The sequence below is a fragment of the Grammomys surdaster genome, unplaced genomic scaffold (assembly GCF_004785775.1).
Source record: "Grammomys surdaster isolate TR1022 unplaced genomic scaffold, NIH_TR_1.0 126391, whole genome shotgun sequence".
Taxonomy (NCBI): Eukaryota; Metazoa; Chordata; class Mammalia; order Rodentia; family Muridae; genus Grammomys; species Grammomys surdaster.
The window spans coordinates 1,209,373-1,231,761 of NW_021621185.1; the positions used below are offsets into that span (position 1 = coordinate 1,209,373).

A 22,389-nucleotide genomic window follows, 5' to 3' on the forward strand; every position below is an offset into this window, starting at 1 on the left:
TCCTCTGCTGTCTGATCCTCCTTGAGACTGGCAAGGCCCTGGGATCCGGCTTACTGTCTTCATTTGCTTGACTTATCGCCAACAAAGAAGTCGATCTTGAGTCCCCAAGTGTTCCTAGTTTCTTTCACTTCGAATAATTCAGGACAATTTTGGGTGGAGATTTGGAGTTACCCAGAGGAGTTGTAAATAGGAATTGCTTCTGACAAATGTCTAGTTCAAGGAAAGATGCTCATTTATTCAAAGACCCAAAAGATGTTACTCTTTCTTGACTAATGCAGTTTTCTCAGGGGAGTTCACTAATCACCTTGTTATTCATTGATCACTTTTTTCCTGTTTCTCCAAATCAGTCAATCCCAAGAGAGGTCTAGAAACTACCATAAAGAAAAATACAATATTGGGGCTAGAGAGATGGTACAGTGATTAATAGAGCACTCTGCTCTTCCAGAGGTCACTCGTTCAATTCCCAGCACCCACATGGCAGCTCACAACTGGCTATAACTGTAGTAACATGGGATTCAATGACATCTTCTGGTGTGCAGGTATACATGCAGAAGAAACACCATATACATAAAATACACGCATGAACAAATCTTTTTAAAAAGAAAAATGCCATATATTCAATTAAAAGACCATGAAGCATCAGCCAAGTGCCCTTTTGCCTTTTGAGAATAAAACTATATTTAAGAAAGCATGATTTTTTTTAACTTATATCTTAAACAGCTATAGATACTTTCGTGGAGAGTTTATGTTCTTCTTTTTTTTTTTTTTGTATTTTAGAGACAGGGTTTCTCTGTGTAGCCCTGGCTGTCCTGGAACTCACTCTGTAGACCAGGCTGGCCTTGAACTCAGAAATCCGCCTGCCTCTGCCTCCCAAGTGCTGGGATTAAAGGCGTGCGCCACCACTGCCCGGTTGAGTTGATGTTCTTTACATATAGCAACTAGCTTTTTTTTTTTTTTAAATCACTGTTCTTATTTGTGACTCACATTCATATAGCACTTCATGAATGCTCATAAGTGTCTCTACCTTCTGCCTAGCAGTTTAAATTCACCATTTTAAATGCTTACAAAAGAAAAATCCTTTCTCTCTGCACACATTTTATATTGCAACTGAGAGGTCAAAACATATACATATAAAATTGTCTCGACTGAAGATTCCCGCCTTTCCGACTCTGAAACTTGGCTCATTACTCTATTCATTTGTCATGGTGACATGTGCTTGTACGTCCAGTGTTTAGAAGATGGGTGCAGGAGCATTAGGAGTTCAAAGTCACTAGGTCACATCTTAGATCCTCAGGACCAGTAAGAGCTATATCTTAACTTGTCTCAAAAACAGAACAAAACAAGACACAAAAGCAAACAACAAAACAGGCTGTAGAGATGGAAGCGTTCTTGTTTTTCATTTAGAATTCTGGAGTTGTTTCTCAGTACCCACATCTGATGGCTTGTAATGGTTCTATAACTTCAACATCAGGTGATCCAATGACTTCTTCTGGCTTTTATTGGTATCTGTACAAGGGATGAGTGTGAACTATCTCTCTGTGTGTGTCTCTATCTATCTCTCTGTCTCTCTGTCTCTCTCTGTTTCTCTCTCTCTCTCTCTCTCACACACACACACACACACATAGAGGGAGAGGGGAAGGGAGAGGGAGGGAGAGGGAGGGAGGGAGGGAGGGAGGGAGGGAGAGAGAGAGAGAGAGAGAGAGAGAGAGAGAGAGAGAGAGGGAATCTTTCAAAAAGAACACAGGTCAAAACTCATTCATCTCTGTCTTGCATACAATAATGTATCACATTAGAAGTCAATCAATGAGTACTTTAACATAATTAAACATAGTAAACTTTGGTGATTACAAGATTTAAAGGCTATGTTCATTGACCTATGTAATTTTCAGCTGTGAATAATATAGATTCTGATCATTGGCCAATTTTCTTGTTTAAACCCAAAGGTAAATGCATGCTAGAGGACCAGCTAACTCTAAAAGCAACTATTGAGACCCACATTTGTCTATATTTACATATAAATGTCAACTATTTCTGGTTGCCTTCTGTCTCCTCTGCAATGTGGTCTTCAGTCCTCACAGTACTAGGGGTATTATGCTTCTTATACAGATGATAAAGCTGAGGCAGGAGTAGCTTTGTACATTGTCCAAGTTCATATTCAGTTAATAAGTACCAGAGCTATGATTTGAACCAATGTATCTCCAGGCTGTAATCTTAACAAAATTGTCATATCACCTCCAGTTAGGTTTTAGCCCTGGCAAAGCTCTGATGCATATGTTTTGTTAGCTACAAAGCGTAATCTAGGATAGCTGTACTTTCAGATTTGAATGAGTAAGTTTATTATTTGTCAACCTAAAGTAAAAGAATATATAGTAAGAGATAGATGTGTAGCAAAATAACATCAGACTAAGTCCTCAAAACATCTAGGCAAAACTGACTGTGAAAGGCCCTTTAAGGCAGTCAGCTGGAGTTCCTGGTCCCCACTCCTTGTGTAAGTCTTCTAAGTAAAGCAACAAATAGTAGCAGATAGAGATAACATCAGCAAAGTGAGTCCTCACAGCATGTAGTGGAACCAACTGGAGAAGACAAGGCCATCAGCTAGATTTTCCCAGGATGAGCTTTCCAGGGCTAAAATTCTGGCTTCTCTTTCCCACTGTTCATGAAAGAAACAACAATAACATCTTTTGAAACTGGGAAAGGGGATAACATTTGAAATGTAAATAAATAAAATAACCAATAAAAAAAAGAAAAAAGTTTGCCTTCTAGCTGTTTTTAAAGGTACCATGTTATGTATGGGCCAAAAGCTAAGGGCTCATATTCAATGAGCTCAAATAGCACATGACAGTTTGCCAATATAATGTATATTATAGTATATAAAGATATTTTACCCCCTCATTGGATAGATAATATATTACTTGATAGCAGTTGTAGTATACTAGAAAACCTTGGTCAGTGGATCTTTGTGTGTACTGTGTCATCCCCAGGGAACAATATGGACTCATGCTTTTGTAGTGAAATAGACAAGATTCCAGTTTTGGCATTTTGGATTTTAATTATGATTCTTTTTATTCTTTTAAATCAGCATCTACACAAGCAGTCAGGGGACCTTTGTGAGCTTCTGCTTCCTCATGGTGGGTCCACAGGAATACTACAAAAATCATGTAAGTTGTCTATCTAAAGGCTCGCTCAGCCTGACTCACAGTTGACATTCAAACAATACAGACTTCTATATTCTCCCTTAGTCTTTTAGATATTTAAGATTGATGCAGGTGCTGGAGAGATGGCTCTTTCAGAGGACCTGAGCTTGGTTTCCAGCAGCCTCATTGTGGTTTAGAACCAACTGTAACACATTCAAGGGGATTCCACATCTGTTTCTGAGCTCTGCAGGCATCAGGCACTCATGTGACTCACATACATACATGCAAACAACACACTCCATATACATATCATACAAGTGCTTAAAATCTTTAAAAGAATATTGATGGAGATAACTGCGCATTGTCAATTAGATAAGGATGAAGAATCTCCTTCCTTATAGTATACTATGAAATGAAGTCATATATAGAAATAGTTATTACAGATGTCATTTACAAACATTTCTACTGAAAACCATGGCAGTGGCATGCTGAGTAAAGAATTTGCTTCCTGGGTACAGAAGAAAGTCTTGATGGAGAAAGCTAAGGAGTAGTGTGGGCTTAGTGAGGATTCTGCAAGGGGAAAGAAGGAAAGAGTAGAGAAAGGAGAACAGTTATAAGTCATTTGGATACTTATGACAGTGAAGGCTAGCGGAAGCAGAGGTGCAGTTTAAGGTCAGTTGTAGACACAGTGTGTGTACGTTTAAAGATATTAGGCTTTTCACTATATACATTGATTTGTGTGTGTGACCAAAGGCTGTGCAGGGTTGAATTGGCACGTATTTTCCTTTATTCGTTTTCCTTCTCTCTTGAAGGTTAATTTCTCACAGCAATGTTTGCATACACAAATAAGCCAAAAAGAAGGAAATGAAAACCTGTTCTTTAACCCCACTCAGGGATACCTACTCATCATATTTTCTACATCATTTCAGGTTTATGTGTGTGTGTGCTTTAAAAATAAAAGTATTTAATATTCAACAGTTTGTCTTGTGACCTACTTGTTTCCTTATTCTGTGATCTTCCTATGTTAATGACTTTGTTACTATATGATATTCCATGAATTTCCTATATTAATGACTTTGTTACTGTATGATGAACTTTAGGGCTTGCATACTACTTAGTCTCAGGAAGGTGTCATCACTTAGATATAGACGCCCTACTGCTAAGTGACAGTAAAATAGATATTTTGAAGTATAAAATAATTTTTTGTAATAAAACCTTTTGTCTTTTATATTTACTCACTTGTAACATTAAATAAGGAGAAATAATGACATTGGTCATGTGTACATATAGTATGACTAATATAATTGTTAGACTTCGGCAGCCGCTTGGAACAGACAACACCAGACCAAACGGTTCCAAAGGGGAGGGGGTTTATTCAGGGCGGAGGGCAAAGGTGGGGAGAGAAGTGGGAGAAGATGGTGGAGAAAGAGGAGAGACAGAGGAGAGAAGTGGAGGCCGGCCATGACCACGTGGAGAGAGGGGGAAGGGAAGGGAAGGGGAGAAGGGAGGAAGGGCGAGGGGACAGAGAGAAGCTAGAGGCAAGAGAGTAAGAGAGTAAGAGAGAGAGGAAGAGGCAAGCAGCCCCTTTTATAGCAGACACGCCTACCTGGCTGTTGCCAGGTAACTGTGGGGGGGAGCATACCTGGGTGTTACCAGATAACTGTGGAGGTGGAGTTTAGACAGAATACTAACAATAATAGTATTAAATTGTTAATTTTTACTAATTATTTTTAAATTTTAAAAGTCACACAATTTAAAGGGATATATATAAGATGTTAGCCTCTTTCTACTCCCCTCATACTTAATTTTATATAACTTATATATAATTATATTGGATTATATTTAAACTTAAAAATCAGAAGTTGTAAAGGTTAGTGTATTAGTCTCTTTATACTCTTCCTATCCTTCCTAAAAATCAACCTAAATAGTACCTTGTATGAATGGAAAAAACACATTGCATGCACAATACAATTTAAACTTTTTAGACGCATTGTATGCTGAATGGCTGGTATTTTTATAAGAGATGAGAAAAGGCAGGTTTCTCTGTACTGTGGTATATGATAAAGGGCTAAACAACCAAAATACTAGTTTGAGTTCAGCCCCTACTTAAATACCTCACAAAGTCGCCTAACCACGGTGTTTTCTTTTCTGTAGACACTCAGTTTGGCCAATTTCTTTTGAACTACTCAAAGAGATAAAGTAGCTTTCCATCAATCCATGACTTTAAGCATCTTTCATCATGTGAGTGCATTTGTGTGGTGTGTATGTATATACATGCATATATGTGGGTTGATTTATAAGATCTTGAGTGATTACCAACTTTCATGCTCTTTTAGAACATATGTGTTTAAAAAGAAAAACAGTGAAACCAAGCAAGGCTATGGAGCATTTGGCAGGCTTTCCTCGATACATGTGAGTGGGACAGCCATCTTGGCTTCCTAGAGTCTTTTAAACTCCTACGCATTCTGTGGGTTGACTGAAAGCCTCCCATATGCACACTATAGTTGGTAGTGAGGTGGAAAGGCTCAGCCAAGTGCCAGAGGAGCTTCGAGATCTGGTGAGCATTCTGAATTTCACATCCTCAGTACTTACAGGTGTCCTACTCACACACATCAACTCACTCACTGCTCACACCCCTACCATTCCAACAATATGTTCAAGTACCTATTTTACTATTTGGTTTACAAAGGCTAACACCAAAGCAAAATACAGACACCAAGGGTAGACCTTAGTGTACCCCAGGTATACATCTCACATAAAAGAAGTAGTAATAGTACATGCTAAACTGGTAATTGTCTCCTTAATTAGGCACACAGTATAATAGAGTTGATTTCAGAGAGAACCAAGTAATGATATATTAAGCTTATTAAATTATTATCTGAAAGTGTTACTTAAGTTCCCTGAGACATACTTTCTCCATCAAATAGTAATAAAACGGCACCTCTATGGATTCTCTCAGTTAAATGTGATAATGTATAAAATATACCAATAACCCTAAAATTTTTACTGGGGGTATGTATAGTTTTGCTTTTTAAAAAACTAAAGTTATTGCTTTAAACTGGCACAAAGAATTGAAGCCATATGGATTCTGATTTACATCCTAACCCTTAGTTTCTTTTTCCTTGTTATCTTTATTCATAAAGTAGAAATAACAATGATCTTCATAGTACCTTTGTGGAGATTAAATAAAATGATTCATGTGTAGAATGTAATGTGGTGGCTGGTGCTTCAAGCACATTGTTTGTTGGAATTTACCTAGAAGCAGATGTCAAGAAGGACAACAAGTTGTGACCTAAATTTCTGCATTCAAGTAGTCAAAAAGTGAAATTTTAGCCAGGGATGCTTCTCATACCTGTAATCTCAGGTCATAGAGGATAAAGTAGGAGTCACAGGTTTGAAGCCAGCACAAAGGGGATGATGAGAATCTGTTCTTCCAAATACAACGCAATTAATAAAATTGTTACAGCAAATTTTAGTAGGAAAATAATCAATTTTCATCATCTGAATAGTATTAGTATACACATTACCCATTTACTCCTAGGTCAGAGTAACATTTGCTAAAAATATAAAAATTGTCTAGTTGTTGTCTTTGTTTGTAAAGTACTTGTAGAGATATAGCTGCACAGTGCTTGTTGACTTAGGAGTTTATAACTATCACCTCAGAGAATAGGAACCTTTTGTTTTAGGTGAGTGTGTCTTCAGAACTGAAGATGTGTTACTGGGAACCATTATGCATTAAGCTAGCTTTTTAGATGAACCTCTTTATCTTCAGGAGGAAATGGAAGCTGAAGAGATTCTGCCTGTCCAATTTTTCTGGACCTGTAACTGAAATTCAACACTAGCTCTTAAAAGTGAAAATGCAGAACTCTCTAGGTTTACACTGTTGTTTCTCAAAGAGGCTTTCTGGTTTTTTTCTACCTGGCACACACCAGTTTGTGGACATGAAAAGCGCTTTCCTGGAGGCTTTCATTATTCAAAAGAATTCTTCCCTCACCCTGGCCTCTGGGTGTCAGAGACTCTGTAGATATGCTTGTTTCTCAGAGTCAGTAACCTGAGTATTCCTGTTTTTCTCTGAGGGAGACACAGCTAATCTAACAATGTAAATCTGGAGTTTACCTAATTCCAAATGATAGGCTTTAAGAAGATTTTCAGGTGTGTTATGCTGAGGCCTAAATTTTCAGTAACCTGCGTCTTTTGAATGGTATGGAATGGTATTTATTTTGTAATTATATCATGTTATGACATTTCATTACCTATTTTTCTTGCTTTTAACCTTAGCTCATCATACATTTTCACTTTTAGAATACAAGATTTGTTTAATCACATAATAATACATTCCTTTAAATGTTGTAGATATGTGGTTTCTCTAGTGTGTATTCATTCATGTTTGCCCTCAGATATAACCATGATGGATGCCACTGTTACTTAAAGTGAGCTAATCTGTCTTCTGCAAGTTGGGAACAAGTTCTGTTGTGGGCTGGTTGTGCATGGCTACCTCAGTGCTCTGTTCTACAATGCCTTTTGGGCCCTGGTCTCCCTGGGATGCTGGTGTTCATTTTTCTGATTAGCATTATTTGATTCTATCCTTCTGTGACTTTGTTATTTGTTAACTTAGGCCATATTACATGTTGTTGGTTGAGTCACTTATACTCAAGAATTACTGAAAACCTGTAGAGAATGGTTTCGTTGCTTTATTTTTTGTGACTGTTTTCTTGTGGTCTTTTTTTGTGTTTTTTTTTTTTTTTAGTAGTTATGCAGATATGCCTGTAAGAGTGGAGGTAAGAATGTCTAGAGTGTCTCTAAGGTTATTTGTCTGTTTGTATGGTGCACCTGTACATGTGGGTGTGGCTGCACATACAGAGGCCACAGGCCAATGCTGCGTGTCTTTCTCAGTTTTTTCTGTGGCCTTCCTCCCCTAGATAGGCTCACTCAATTGAATCTAGCACTAACTGATTTAGCTAACCTGTTTGGCATGCAAGCTCTAGGCATCTGCTTGTCTCTGTATCACCAGCACTGTGGTTATATACCCTCATTGTTCACCTGGGGAAATCTCAGGCCCTCATATGCTTGTGACAGACTCTTCTATTTCCCCAGCCTTGTTGTGCTTTGAGACAAGGTCTCCCTCTGTACTGTAAGTTGGCCTTGAATTTTTTATATTCTTGTGTTGATCTCCAGAGCCTGTCCTTTTTGAATTCTTTTTTATTGAACTTTATCTACATATTTATTGTAATATAAATTAAAAGTAAATATTTATAAAAAACATTTTCAATACCACAGCATTAATAAAATACCCTTTAAAAGAAAACTTGTATTTTCCAAAGCAAGCAAAATTAATGGAATAGCTGCGTTGTTTTGTATTATACATGTGTTCAATGTCTGTCCTAATGGAAAGGAGCTAAACTTAAGATCCTCTCCCATTCTCAGTATGCTTTGCTGTGTTGCTGTAGCTAAAATAAGTGAACAAAATATAGCCTTATATTTACAGTTAGTTATAAAGTCTAAGAGTCTGCAGTTACAGTTAGTTATAAAGTCTAAGAGTCTGCTCAGATAATTGTGACTACTATACATTGACTTTGCCCCAAAGTTTAGCAAACAAGTGGTAGCTTCTTAGTGTAGCATATGGAGACACAGCTCACAGCTGACTACTGTTACTCTAAACACCTTGCTCTGTCTTATGCTTTGATCGACCATTTTACAGACATATGATTCTGTTCCATAAAGAAGTGACCTTTTGGGGGAAAAGAATCTTTTTCAGTGAGATATACTGATCTTCCAAATCTTAATACATTTCATAAAGAATTTCATCAGGAACATCTTAAAATACATATCTTCCAGAAGTCTAACATTTTGTATATAAGTTCAAATGATATTTTCGACAACAAATTTTGCCTGATGTTTTCCTTGAACCATAATTAGCAAATTGATAGCCTAATCTGGTTAATTTTGAGATACTGCATACAATATACAAAGGTTTAATTAATAAAATTAGTAATTCTTACTGCTACATCAAGGATTTTATTAAACAAACTTGGCATTAATATTTATTCCAAATGTAGTGCTGAAGAAACAAATCCTAGAAAGCAGGGTAGGATTCTTCCTGGAACCTGAGACTACTTTATAGTATATGGCAAAGAGAAATTTAAGTCCAAGTAATATTAAAATTGCCCATCATTTTCCCTTACACAGTGGCTGTCTTGGTACGCTCAATGCAGTGGTAAAGCTTTTCATAAGTAGAACAATTGACAGAAGGAGAATCCTGAGTGAGTAGTGTATCAAAGGTGGAGGAGGTGGACCACAATCTGGAGAGTGATGTCCACTCTTCCCGCCCTATTTCTGTAGTTAATACAAACTATGTATTCACTTTTGAGGATTTGGAGTCAGCAGCCTCCAGTGAGAGAGAATGCAAAGTTTGTCTTTCTGGGTCTGGATTGCCTTGCTCAATATGGCCTTTTCTAGTTCCATCCATTTTCCTGGGAAGTTCATTTTATTTTCATTTTTCTTTATAGCTGTATAGTATTCCAGAGTGTACCTGTACCATATTTTGATTATCCATTTGTCTGTTGTAGAACATTTGAGTTTTCATTTTGTTCACTGTTATGAATATAGTAGCAATGACCATAGCTGAGCAAGTATCTGTAAAGGAGGATGTTGAGTTCTTCTGGGCACATGCTTAGGAGTAGTTAGTGTAGCTGGGTAGCTGGATCGTAATTCTTAATTCTACACACTGATTTCCGTAGTGGCTGTATCAGTTTGCAATTCCACTAACAGTGAATGAAAGTCATCCTGTCCTGTGTGTGTGTGTGTGTGTGTGTGTGTGTGTATGTTTGTTGTGTGTGTGTGTTTGTTGTGTGTGTTTGTGTGTATGTTTGTGTTTGTGTGGCTGTTTGTGTGACTGCTTGTGTTTGTACATGTGTGTCCCATGCCACACAATCTCCAGAATTTATTGTCAGTTCATTTGTTGATACTTGTTATTCTGACTACATTAAAATGAAATCTTAGTTGTTTTGATTTGCATTTCCCTAATTTCTAGGCACAATGGCTCTCCCCTCTTCTTCTTCCTCCTCCTCCCCTCCTCCTCCTCCTCCTCCTCCTCCTCCTCCTCCTCCTCCTCCTCCTCCTCCTTCTCCTCCTCCTTCTCCTCTTCCTCCTCCTTTGATAATTCTCTATTCACATCCCAGGTACATTCTATTAACAAGTCATTTGTTTCTATTCTTAGTGTTTTGAATTCTTTATATATTATGAATATCAATCCTCTGTCAGATTTTAGCTGGCAAAGATTCTCTTCCTTTCTATGTGATTGCTCTTCACTTGACAGATTGTTTCTTTAGCTTTCAGAAGCTTGTTAGTTTTATGAAGTCCCATTTGTCAATTGTTGGCCTTAGTATTTGGGCATATTGAGTCCTATTTTGAAAGTCTTCCGATGCCTGTATAATGTAGGATACTGTGTATGCTTTCTTGTGGCAATTTCAGTGTTTTAGATTTCAAGTCTAGATCTATGATCCATTTAGAGTTAGTTTTTGTACAAGGTGATGATGATATGAGTTTAGTTTACTTTTTCTATATGCAGACATCCAGTTTATGCTTTTGATGTCTTAGTCAAGTATTAAGTGGCTGAAGTTGTATGTGCTCATGCTTGGGTCTTTGATTCAGTTTTGTTCCATTGGTCTCCATGTTTGTTTTTGTGTCAGTGCTAGATTGCTTTTATTACTATGGCTGTATATTGGATCTTAAGATATGAAATTGTAGTCCTGTCAACTTTTTTTTCAGAATTGTTTTAGCTATCCAGGATTTTTGGCAGTTTCATATGAATTTTATATATTTTTTCTATTTTTGCAAAGAACAGATGGGCATTTTGATTGGAATTACATTAGCTGTATTAATAGATTCTAGTAGAATGGTCATATTTACCATTCTATTCATATTGGATTCTACCAATCCAATAGCATGAGATATCCTTCTATTTTCTAGTGTCTGTCTCTAACTCCTTCTTCAGATTTTTAAAATTTTTATTGTAGAAATCCTTCAATTGCTATTTAGGTTTTTGTTTGTTTGGTTTTTTGTTTTATTTTGTTTTGTTTTTTTTTTGAGGTTATTGTGAATGGGAGTGTGTCCATGATCTCTTCTTTGTATGTTTGCTGTATATAGAAAAACTACTGATTTCTGCAAGTTGACGTTATATACTTCTACTCTGCTGAATTTATTGTTTCTAGAAGTTTTCTGGTATAATTTTGGAATACTCTAAATTATAAAATTATGTCATTTGCAGATATTGATAGTTTATTTGTATTTCTTTAATTTCTTTCTTTTGCCTTATTAATCCAGTTTAAAGAGCAGTGTTGATAAGGAGTGGGGATAGTGGAAATATTTTTATATTTAAGACCATCTGAAAGGATATCAGGGTTCTCTCAGGAGTCTGTAGACCACATTTAGGAATGTCATTTTTCACTTTGTTTTTCGTCTGTCAGTCTGTCTGTCTGTCTTCCTTTCTTTCTCTCTTTCTTTTTTCTGTCTTCTCCTTGTTCATTCATCTGTTTGTTTGTTTTTAGTATTTTTATTCAAGCATATAGCTTAGAACTTAGATGAAAATTAAAGAAGCCTGTTTTGTTCTAATACAGTTATATAGAGTAGTAGTTGAGAACTTAATAAGGGATAAAATTTACCCTCTCAGTGCTGGATCACAAGGATTTGTCACTATAAATGTCCTCTGAAGTATGCACCATGATGCTGTAATCGTTTCTAGAATCCCTGTGAAAATTTTACTTACGTATCAGTAGCAATTTTTTAAAGTTTTTTTCCTACTTTCCTGATTTAGTAACTCGAGTCTTCTCTCTCATTTTTCCTTCATTTTTTTCTTTCTAAAGGTCTGTCGAATTTGTTTCCTTTTGATCAAGTAGGTTTTATCCCAGGAATGCAGGGATGGTTCAATATTCGGAAATCCATCAATGTAATCCACTATATAAACAAGCTTAAAGAAAAAAACCATATGATCATCTCACTAGATGCTGAAAAAGCATTTGACAAAATTCAACAACCCTTCATGATAAAAGTCTTGGAAAGATCAGGAATTCAAGGCCCGTACCTAAACATAGTAAAAGCAATTTACAGCAAACCAGTAGCCAACATCAAGCTAAATGGAGAGAAACTTGAAGCAATCCCACTAAAATCAGGGACTAGACAAGGCTGCCCACTCTCCCCCTACCTATTCAATATAGTACTGGAAGTCCTAGCCAGAGCAATTAGACAACAAAAAGAAGTCAAAGGGATACAAATAGGAAAGGAAGAAGTCAAAATATCACTATTTGCAGATGATATGATAGTATACTGAAGTGACCCCACAACTTCCACCAGAGAACTCCTAAACCTGATAAACAACTTCAGCAAAGTGGCTGGTTATAAAATCAACTCAAACAAATCAGTAGCCTTCCTCTACATGAAAGATAAACAGACTGAAAAAGAAATTAGGGAAATGACACCCTTCACAATAGTTGCAAATAATATAAAATACCTTGGTGTAAATCTAACCAAGCAAGTGAAAGACCTGTATGACAAGAACTTCAAGTCCCTGAAGAAAGAAATCGAAGAAGATCTCAGAAGATGGAAAGATCTCTCATGCTCATGGATTGGCAGGATTAATATAATAAAAATGGCCATCTTGCCAAAAGCAATCTACAGACTCAATGCAATTCCCATTAAAATCTCAACTCAATTCTTCACAGAGTTAGAAAAGGAAATTCTCAAATTCATATGGAATAACAAAAAACCCAGGATAGCAAAAACTATTCTCAACAATAAAAGAACTTCGGGAGGAATCACCATCCCTGACCTCAAGCTGTACTACACAGCAATAGTGATAAAAACTACCTGGTATTGGTACAGAGACAGGCAGGAAGATCAATGGAATAGAATTGAAGACCCAGAAATGAACCCACACTCCTATGGTCACTTGATCTTTGACAAAGGAGCTAAAACTGTCCAGTGGAAAAAGGACAGCATTTTCAACAAATGGTGCTGGTTCAACTGGAGGACAACATGTAGAAGAATGAAAATTGATCCATTCTTATCTCCTTGTACAAAGCTCAAGTCTAAGTGGATAAAGGACCTCCACATAAAACCAGATACACTGAAACTAATAGAAGAGATGTGGGGAAGAACCTCGAATATTTGGGCACAGGGGAAAAGTTCCTGAACAGAACACCAATGGCATATGCTCTAAGATCAAGAATTGACAAATGGGACTTCATAAAATTGCAAAGTTTCTGTAAGGCAAAGGACACTGTCAATAGGACAAAACGACAACCAACAAATTGGGAAAAGATCTTTAACAATCCTACATATGATAGAGGGCTAATATCCAATATATACACAGAACTCAAGAAATTAGACTCCAGACAACCAAATAACCCTATTAAAAAATGGGGTATAGAGCTTAACAAAGAATTTTCCACTGACAAAATTCAAATGGCCGAGAAGCACCTAAAGAAATGTTCAGTATCCTTAGTCGTCAGGGAAATACAAATCAAAACAACCCTGAGATTCCATCTCACACCAGTCAGAATGGCTAAGATTAAAAACTCAGGTGATAGTAGATGCTGGCGAGGGTGTGGAGAAAGAGGAACACTCCTCCATTGTTGGTGGGACTGCAAGATGGTGCAATCACTTTGGAAATCAGTGTGGTGGTTCCTCAGAAAATTGGACATAGCATTACCTGAGGATCCAGCTATACCACTCCTAGGCATATACCCAGAAGATGCTCGAACATATAACAAGGACATATGCTCAACCATGTTCATAGCAGCCTTATTTATAATAGCCAGGAGCTGGAAAGAACCCAGATGTCCTTCAAATGAGGAATGGATTCAAAAAATGTGGTATATTTACACAATAGAGTATTACTCAGCTATTAAAAACAATCAATTCGAGAGGTTCCTAGGTAAATGGATGGAACTAGAAATTATTATCCTGAGTGAGGTAAGCCAATCACAAAAGAACACACATGGTATTCACTCATTGATTATTGGATATTAGCCCAGAACCTTGGAATGCCCAAGATGCAACTCCCAGGCCACATGAAGCTCATAAAGAAGGAAGACCAAGTGGGGATGATTCGGTCCTTCTTAGAAGGAGCAACAAAATACTCAAGGGAGCAAATATGGAGACAAAGTGAGGGACAGAAACTGAAGGAGGGGCCGTCTGAAGACCATTCCATCTGAGTATCCATCCCATGTGCAGTCACCAAAGGTAGATGCTGATGTGGAAGTCAGGAAGTGCATGCTGATAAGAGCCTGATATGGATGTCTCCTTAGAAGTCTTCAAGAGTCTGACATACTCAGAGGCAGATGCTCACAACTAGCCATTGAACTGATCATGGGGTTCTCAATGGAGGAGTTAGAGTGAAGACTGAAGGAGCTGAAAGGATTTGAGGCACCATGAGGAGAGCAACAATACCAACCAACCACAGCTCCCAGGGTCTAAACCACCAGCCTGGGAGCACTTAGGGAGGGATCCAGGGCTTCAGTTGAATAGGTAAGAGTGGAGGGCCCTGCTGGGCATAGGTGGAAGAAGAGATCCTTGACCTCATGAAGGCTGGGCGCCCCAGGGGGTGGGAATTTTGAGGGTGGGGAGGTGGGAGTGGGGGGGTAGATAGAGGTTACATCCACAGAGAAGAAGGAGGAGGGGTGATGGGATAGGGGGTTCCTGGGTGGGTGGGGGATGGGGTAAGGGGACAACATATGAAATGTAAATAAAACATCCAATAAAAAAATTAACAACAACAAAAAAAAAGAATGTAGTTAAGTTCTGGCTGGTGACAGTTCAGTGGCAGAGCTGACATTTGTGACAACTCTGTTTGATCCATGGCATTGAAAATAAGATTCAACTTGATTTTCTCTATTATGCTTTATTATTTTTAAATACTTCAGTTAGTCTTTATTGTTTCCCCTCTCCGTTTAATGGTTAACTTAGACTGGGCTTCTTTATCAAGCTTCTGGAAGTGGGAATTTTGCATATTGGTTTCAGTTCTTTTTCAGTAAGGAAATTCTCTCTCTCTCTCTCTCTCTCTCTCTCTCTCTCTCTCTCTCTCTAAGTGTTAGGATTTAAAATAATGACAATATTGTCATCACAGAAAGGTTTCTTATGGTTTCTTATTGTATCTACTTTTCATGAAATCTGCATTCTTGTAGTTTTGCATTTAGTAAAACTATTTTTAGTAACTTCTATTTTAAATATAGCAATTATTTAAAAATATGTTTTCTAACTTGCAAATATTGGATATTTGTTCATATTGTTATGTGTTATTTAGATATTGATGAAAATATCATCATAAAATATCCTTCTTACCTCTAGTAGTAATTATTAAAGCTTACCTGTGGGTTACACATGTAGGTCCAAATGCTTATAGAGACCAGGGGTTAACAACAGGTATCTTCTTCCATTTCTCTCTACTGATATTCTCTCCGTCTCCCCTAGATGGGATCATAGGCATAAGTCACTGCTCCAGGCTCTTCTTGTGGATTCTAGGTACATGGGATCAGTTCCTCAAGCCTGTGTGGCTAGTACCTACTGAGTAAGCTGTCTCATTAGCCCGCTTATTTATTATTAATACCGAAACTCAATCCTATTGTGGCTATTATTTGCATGGTCTTTTACTTACAATCTGTTCATTCTTGTATTTATAACAAACCTTTGTCTTTGAGTAGAGTATGTATATTTTTATATATAACAGAAAGTTAGACTTATTTATTTGTTTATGTATCTACTCTGACAGTCTGTTTTTTGTATGCCTCAGAATGATTATGGCCTATGCCTTTAATCCCAGCACTCAGGAGGCAGAGGCAGGTGGATCTCTATGAGACTGAGGCTAGACTGGTCTACAGAGCAAGTTTCAGAAAAACCAAGGTTACTCAGAGAAACCTTTCTCTTGAAAAACCAAAAATAACTTAAAAGGTTTTAAAATATAATCTATTTGAAAGGAAAAAAACCTATTTGAACTTTCATGTCATTACAAGTAAATTCTAAACGGAACTGTTAGCTGTTTGTCAAGTCTGCCTAGCCCTATAGTTTCATTTCAAGGGGAGTATTTGTGGATCATTCTTGACCACAGTGGGAAGTCCTGCTTCTCATCTTGTTTTGTGGATAGACTTTTTCTTCTCTTGATTTTCCTAGTTTGATGGAAAATGTGCATGTTCTATTAATTATTTATGATTTCTTTTCAGTAATTTTTAATTTTGTGTAGATATCAAATGTAGACGTTTTTTCTCTAGAAAAAAAATACTTGACTATTGTTGATGAATTAAAACTTAACTTCTGCCTTTATGATTGGCCTTTTTCTTTGCATAAGTTATGATAAAGGGGAAAAAGATTTTTGGAAATGATTCAAATTAACTTGTATTTGATGACCACTGGGGTAGGGGGATGCTTTATTCTGGATAAACACACCATCAGACAAATACATAAAATTATTATAACATTCAAAATGTAAAGTGCATATAAATAAATCTAACAATCAGTAGAAACATGGAACACCTATGGGATAAAATAATAAAGCATTGTTATATGAAAGTAATACATGAAAAGACATATAACATCATAGTCTAGAAAACTCAATGCGGCCTGGCAATGATGGCACTCCTTTAATACCAGCACTCAGGAGGCAAAGGCAGGCAGATCTCTGTGAGTTCAAGGCTAGCTTGGTTTACAGAGTGAATTCCAGGACAGCCAGGTCTGCAAAGAGAAACCCTGATGTGATAAAAACAAAAAAACAAACACCAACCCCCCACCCCCCACCCCCCCCACACACAAAAAACCCTCAATGTCATGGTCTGGATTTGCAGCTTAATAGGTGGGTGCTTGCCTAGCAAATTTAATGTCCTAGGTTCAATCCCATAGAGAAAAAAACTAAGGGCTGTCCTGTTGCTATTTGACCAATTCGATTTCACTAAATTCCTTAGTATTTACTTTTAATTGAAAGGATAAAATACTCTCACAGGATGTTCTGAATTACATGTGAGAACAAAAACTCCCTAGGCAAGAATAATATAGTGTACTTGTTACAGACAAAGATAGACTCAATGGTGATAACTTATTAGAGGAATTGTAGTCATGGACCAGAGTCTCGGGGAGAGCCATAAATCAACTTAATCAAAATCATTTTAAAAAGAATCTCAATTATCTTGAGTATCTTTAACAGAGGTAGACACTTTTTTAAGATTGCTTATATTAGAGAATGGTTAAGTAATATTGTAACACAAATACCAAATGACAGTGACAGGATCTATTTTTAACAAGAATGCCTAGTAAAGGGAGGAAAAGGTGGCTTTACTAAACTGCCTGGAATAATGGGTAACTAACTAAACAGCAAAAACAGTTGGATTGAGTCACATTGTCTGTTTTCCATGGTCCAGGACCAAAGGTATCCTAAAGAGAAATGAATACTTGCTTTTTCCTTTAACATCCCTTCTTCAGCAAACTACTGAAACCTTGAGTGATTCAAGTTTCCCCAGGAGTCTTACTAGCAGAAGGAAAGGAAGAGACCAGGTACTTGTCACAGGGCAGCTTGTCTTCAGGAAAAATAATGCATACAGTCTGACAGTTTGTCAGACTACCATTCAAGAGAGATGGAGCTGGGACATTGTTGGTCAGAGATAGATGGGCTCACACCTTGACCTAGACTGCTGGCTTGTGTTTACTAAATTCTTGCTTTCTGTTTAATTCTAAACCTACTGTCAGGACCAGCAAGATGGATTTGGGGTCTAGGGCCACTGGACTGCTTTGTTTCTCATCTCAATTTGACGACAGTAATTCAATCTTTCTCTGCTTTTTACTATTCTCTGTCTTTTTGATCTATTGAAGATGAGTGGTAGAGCCTAACTTCTTGGGGTGCGGGTGTCAGGCTCTGACCCTAACAACTCCAGGAATATCATTGGACCTTAATCTCTTTGAGCTGAAGTTCTTTATGAATGATCAGTATTTAGAAAGTAAAGTTTTAAGTGCTTAAGTGCCACTGTTACGATGTACCTATGGTCTCTGGTCCTTTTTTCAGTAGCCCGTAACCACCATGCTGTTATTTATCCCAACATAGCTCATTCAGAGTTCAAACCTAGAGGCATAATATGAAATTAGAAATTTTACTATCAGAGTAAAGGACTTGTGTTTTGAGTGTGTTCCCCTCCCCCATGGTGTCAGTGATGAAGCGTTGTCTAATTATAGATTTGGAAAAGTCTGCTGAAGAATCATTTCTGCTAACAACTCACAAGGAAATCTTTTTGTTTTTTGTGTTTTGTTTTTTGTTTTTTTGGTTTTTTTTTAAAACTGTTTAGGATTAAAGACTGGTTTATTCTTAGAGTCTTCTGAAATAAAATTAAGTAAGCAATGCTTTTCCTCTTATTTTGAATAATTTGTATTCTGCCTACTCAGTTCCTTCAAGGTTTCTATAATTGTATTTCTGTGGCCTCTTGCAGAATACAGTTAGTGTATTTCTTTAGGAAGTTAGCATGCCAGCCAGCTGTCAGCCTTATGATATACCTGGTGTCTGATGTCAGGGGAAGCACAATTCAATTTTAAACCAAGTTTTCTGCCTGCCAGTGCAGATGGCCGCCACAGTCTCTCTTATTGCTGCTTTCTTTGAAATTCCCTACTCTAAACAAACAGTCTATTTTTATTTTTAAATCTTTTGTGTGAGATGAAACCATTACTAACTGACTTTGTCTTTAGTTAAAAATCAATGCATTGAATGAAATAGTCTATCCTTGTTTTACGCCTTCTCATTTCTACAAATAAAATACCACTGCTTGTTTAGCTTGTGACTTGTCTAAACATGTTGAAAGCTTTCACTATAAGGCATAGAGCTCAGACTCTGAGAGAGAACTCTGACACGTTCACTCAAAGGGAGAAGAGGAATAATTGATAAAAGGCACTGCAGATAATGATGCCAGCCATGATTGGAAATGCATCATCTCACCTTTTAATGAATTAAATTTGTCAACAGCCAATGTTTTATGCACTACTTCTAATAAAAGTGGCACATGAGGAATTGCAGTTCTTTTGAGGATGGCTTCTTCAAAGCTTTAGGATATCTTCAATTCCAAGATATTTTTAAATAATAGATATTTAAAAGTATGTTTAAATAATATTAAGGTTATGACACAAATGCCAGATGGCAAAATTTGGGAGTTTCAAAGAAACAGCTGACATGCCATCACTGTTTCACCAAGCAACTGTGTTTTAAATTAGAGGGTAGCGGGCTGATTTGGGGATTTTCTGTCAGTTTAACTCTAAGTTCTCCTGTTGTTTTGGTTGGTGTCACAACCTTAAAGTCAACTTTTCAAATAGATTTCACATTTTCTTTAGTTTGAGGTCATTAAAAAATGCATCTGATAAATCTAAGTGGCATAAATAGGTCACACTGAAGTGAAGTTTCTTGCTTCCTGGAACCGAGTGACAGCTAATACCTGCCATGTCAAGTAAAAAAGTTAGCTCGGGCATCTTTGTAAGTTTTGTTTTGCAGATGTATTTGCTTTAGAAAAACATGAAACCAAATAATAAGGTATGATGTTCTGCACATTCTGTTCTTGTGTTCCTAATCCTAGTGATTTAATGTTGGAAATTTTACTTCTGTTATTATTATTAAACATGAAACAGCAAGTGATCATGTGAGAGAGAAAGGTCTGGTGATAGAGAGATGCTGAGATATTTTTCAGGTCGGAATTTTATCTTTATTTCAGTCCTAACTTTACTATTTTCAACCCACTAGTTCTTACTATGTATCTTTCTGAAATCGCCACAATTCTGAAGGTTATTTTTTTTCTAAATCTCATTTCTTAAACAGCAAGAGGAAATTTTAATTTTAAAGCAAATATAGATATTTCTAATTTAGAGGAAGCTTTTCAAATAAGTGAATTGGAACAGACTGTGTACCTGCATTACGTAAAATGTCTTCTGACATAGAAATGAAATGTGGTCTTTAAATAGACCCAGCTAGCTGCGTGCAAACTCATTCATGCAAGTATTAGATTTATGTATTTAATAAGACCACGTAGTACATCTCACTTTCGTATTCAGTGTCCTTCAGTGTGAACTGATGTCTTGGTGACTGCTTGTACAAGAACGATAGCATTGAGTTTAGTGTTTCTGTTAGATCATTCAATTCCAGAAATGGGTTTCTATTGGGATACAATATATACTTTAATATTTGTTAATAATACCAAGGGATAACACTTGCTGAGTTCCTCCTATATGGTACAGAGTCTTCAAAGTGCAATCTGTGGATCGACTTGTGTGATCTTGATAGCATTCCTTTAGTTGTAGACATGCTAGAGAGAAGTTTAAGTAGCTCCTAGGTAATACAGATGGACTTAAACAGAAATTCCACTCCAGAGTTTGAGGTACATACACTTAGATGGGAGGCCAGGCCCACAGGGTTTGTGTTACTTTGGAATGTTATGAGAAAGACTGACTCTTGGAACTACTAAGAATCCGCATTATTAACAATAGTGACTGACACTGGACAAACAACTTTAAGCTGTGCTGCATTTATATGTAGAAAATTACCTATCTTTTAAAATAATTTTCAAGTTTTAAGTATAAGTATGATATTTAAATTCTATGTTTGCGCTTATTTGTGGATATGCTGTCATTGTAGGTGCATTAGTAAGAGATCTAGTAGTTAAACACAGTAGAGATGTCCTAGATTGAAATTATCTGAAAGGAATTATATGAAGAACAGAATAAAATAACTCCAGAATATTAACAGGGCTTTCCTTCTAGGTAAAATTTTGAGCAGTTAAAATTTCACTGACAGCTGGAGAGATGGCTCAGTGGTTAGAAGCACTAATTGTTCTTCTCAGGAGAGTTCAATTCCCAGCAACTACATGGTGGCTCACAACCATCTGTAATGGGATTGATGCCCTCTTCTGATGGCATCTGAGGACACCACACTGACAGTATACTCACATAAATTTTAAAAAATTTAAAAACTTAAAATTTCCTTGAGTTGTTTCTAGAAACAAACAGCCTAAGTTTTTTTCTTACCTCTGATTTCTAGTTTCAGGAACCTTTTATAACCAAATGAAGGGTAAAGCCATACTTTACAGATTGTAAGGGTAAATCCGTGCACAAATATGAAGGATTCACTTCTCTCTTCTGTAATTAACTGGCATTTTCTTATCTGTGGTTCCCAGCTTTATGTGTATGTGTTGGGGTTTATGCATGTACACATGTGTGCACTGCATGTGTGTGCATGTGTGTGGCAGTCAGAAGTCAACATCCAGTGCCCTTCCTTAAGATTGATTGCTCTTTATCTTATTTCTCCAGACAGATTCTCTCATTGAACTTGGAGCCCATTGAGTCAGTGTTGGTAGCTAGCTATCTTAGTTGAGTTTCTATTGCTGTGATAAAGACCATGTCCAAAAGCAACTTGGGGAAGAAAGGGTTTATTTGATTTATAGATTAATTTGTCATTGAAAGATGCCAATACAGGAAGCCCAAAAGCAGAAAGTGAGGCAAATATCATGGTGAAATGCCTCTTACTCGTTTCCTTTTCCTCCTTTCTTATGCCACTGAAGACTAGGGGTAGCATCATGGGCTGAGCCCTACCATTTGAAGTATTAATCAATAAAATGCTTCACAGACTTGCCTGGGGCAATCTGACAGCAGTACTCCATGTAAAAGCACTCTCCTCCCACATAATTCACTGGTATCAGGTTGACAAAAACCTAACCAGTACACCAGCCAATGAGCTTTTTATATTTACCTGTGTACATCCCTTCATCCTGAACTGAAGCCTTCATATACTTATGGCAGAAACTTTACTGACTGAGCCATCTCCTTACAAACTCCTGTCTCCAGCTACTTTTCTTTAAAAAACAAAAACAAACAAACAAACAAACAAAAAACAGCCGGCAATTTACTATGTAGCCTAGGCTACCGACAAATTTGTGATCCTCCTGTTTCCATCTCCTGAGTGTTGTGTGTCACCACAGCCAGCTGCTTCCGACCCTTGAATATATTCACACTTTGTATGTGTTGTTCTTTCTGTGATAAGTTATCAAATACTTTTTCTTAGAAAAGCTCACCACAAACCCACAAACTCAGATACTTTCTTTATGAGTCCAAACCACAAGCTTTTGCTTTGTGTTCTTTGTAGTCATCTTCCTGTGCCACCCTTGGCCCTGTGTTCCAGTAGATACCATGTGATTGTATGATATTTAACCTGCTTGTTTTAAAATGAAAATGAATGTGTTAATGTCATAATGCAGTTTTA

At 37.1% G+C, this 22,389-nt stretch overlaps 1 protein-coding gene across 2 annotated transcripts in view; it reads left to right on the top strand.

The window, feature by feature from the left end:
* Nucleotides 1–22,389, top strand: part of Kiaa0825 (KIAA0825 ortholog) — a 62,414-nt gene that overhangs the window by 213 nt on the left and 39,812 nt on the right. The window contains exon 1 of one of the 2 annotated variants that reach the window (XM_028760124.1): nt 3,143–3,158. The exons of the other annotated variant lie outside the window; for it this stretch is intronic. The gene's annotated coding sequence lies outside the window, so the exon portion shown is untranslated. Of the gene's footprint in view, nt 1–3,142; nt 3,159–22,389 lie in introns of those variants that run through there. 2 annotated transcript variants of the gene reach the window in all.